Below are 2,308 nucleotides of genomic sequence, written 5' to 3' on the forward strand. Positions count from 1 at the left end.
AGGTAAAATTTTGACGTTCGTATTCACCACGAGAAGTGTCAAATTTTTACTTTGATCCGTCAAAATTTTCTATTTTCTATCAATTGGCACAGGGCCAATGTGTGCAAATTAATGTAAAATTCTTGTCAATATCACTGGTCTACAAGGGTTTTGCGAATAAGACGGGACCTGGTGTTTCCGAACGGATTTTTCGTGCTGAACACGAATCTGGGGTCCAAAACTTCCCATCACGTCACGTTTTCGAGAAAAAAGGGGTTGAAACCCCTAAAAACAGCGTTTTTGGCCATTTTTGAAAAATTGTAGAGCTGAACCCTGACGTGCTACAAACTTTGTATATGTCAGAAATTAAAGGCTAAATCGTGCCCTTTCGAATGAGCCCTATGCCGAATTAATCGCATGCACCCTTAGATCAGGGGGTGTATTTGTGTCTAGGAGTCCAATTTTTATATCCACCATATTCGACCCGTCATCTTAAATTTTTAAAATCTAACTGCAGATTCGTAATCAGCGACTTTTAATATAGTTAAAACCTTGGCATTATTAATTTTCTATGATCGTTTAAGATTAAATTCTTTCTGTGATCAATTTTTCCTGCACCCCTAAACACAAATACACCCCCTGCTTTAAGGGTGCACGCGATCAATTCGGCATAGGGCTCATTCGAAAGGGCACGGTTTAGCCTTTAATTTCTGATATATGCAAAATTTGTACCACGTCAGGGTTCAGCTCTATAATTTTTCGAAAATGGCCAAAAACGCTGTTTTTAGGGGTTTCAACCCCTTTTTTCTCGAAAACGTGACGTGATGGGACATTTTTGACCCCGGATTCGTGTTCAGCACGAAAAATCCGTTCAGAAACACCAGGTCCCGTCTTATTCGCAGAAAAAAAGTTGAAATTTGTAGACCAGTGTATTTAATGTGAGTTTCAAGTGATATTATGTGAGTATATAATTAGTGTTAAGTATACATGTACATATGTAACTATTGTTGTGTATATATGTATGTATGTATGCAACTATTATTATGTTTTTGTTAATCATGGTTTTCGTTCGTTCTTCATGTTTATTGTTTATCGTTTAAATAAAACAGACTCCCTGAAGATGACACGAGAGTGTCGAAACGCGTAGGAGGGACAAGGGAAAAATATAAGCATTTCGTCTTTTACTCCATCGGCCGAAGCAGCTCCAACCCAGCTAACGATAAAAATTTTATTTAAAATAAATTTTTAAAATTTCCGAGCACTATCTTATTAATAAATTCAGTATGCACTATGCAGGTTTTTGCAAATTTCGACGTTGATTGTGCACAAAAATAGTGTCGATGGCGTAGCCGGAGTGATGTGCACAAGAAGTGTTGTGTACCTTTGACATGCAGAAGACCTGTTATTGCATTATCTAAATTGAGAACCAGTTCTTCAGGCTTAGGAGGGTTTGGTTGAACAATTAAACCAGAAGCTGACATAGATGCGTCCATGGTTATTATGCCCGACAGCTCCGCATATCTTTGTGAATTCACTTCCATAGCGCGTTCTTACTCTGCTGATATAATTGCAAATGGAATAGAAACCATCGTTCCCTTTAAATATGTAAAATCAAACATTTTTACCATAAATAAGCACTTGAATGTTTTTTTAATTCCTTTCCATTTTGTTTTCCTTCATACAACTGTATTCGAAAAGCAACTGATAGCTGGCAATGCTGCACAGGTTTCCGCAAGGGTTGCAGCATGTCGATTTTTCGTTTTTCGTAACGTATCTACGAATTATAAATTACGAAAATTCGGGTTCCAGAAAAGGGGTGTTAAGTACCGTTATAATCAGCACAAAAGCTCTATCGATACCTATTTTTAGTTTTTTTCTAGTGAAATATTTCTATTTCGTATGTACGTGCATCTGCTTTATACAGAAGCAAATCTAATTTGTCTTTACATGATCACCCCTATTATGCAACTCGTTCGTATTCGGATTTTGCTACGAATCGTAGAAATGGTATGCTGCAATCCGAATCGTATTTCCGAACTTTCGAAATTCGTAACAATGGCATGCCTAAAAACGAACGAGTAAGCTTTTTTGCGTAATTTTGTACGAAAACAGTTCTGCGTCGGAGGCGAGACAAAAGATATTAATCGATGTGTGTTTGCAGGACATATTAGTGGTGTTCATTTAAACAGGCAAATTTGCCCTTCGCATATACGTATATTTTTATCCACTTCTTTATTTATATAAAAGCAAAAAATAATCTTTGTTGCCCCTTATCGAGAATCTTGGGTCCGGTTTAATTACTTGGCAAGGATTTTCAGTTGTTGTGTCC

Source organism: Rhagoletis pomonella, unplaced genomic scaffold, assembly GCF_013731165.1.
Source record: "Rhagoletis pomonella isolate Grant_MI unplaced genomic scaffold, Rhpom_1.0 Rhpom_scaffold_00003, whole genome shotgun sequence".
Classification (NCBI taxonomy): Eukaryota; Metazoa; Arthropoda; class Insecta; order Diptera; family Tephritidae; genus Rhagoletis; species Rhagoletis pomonella.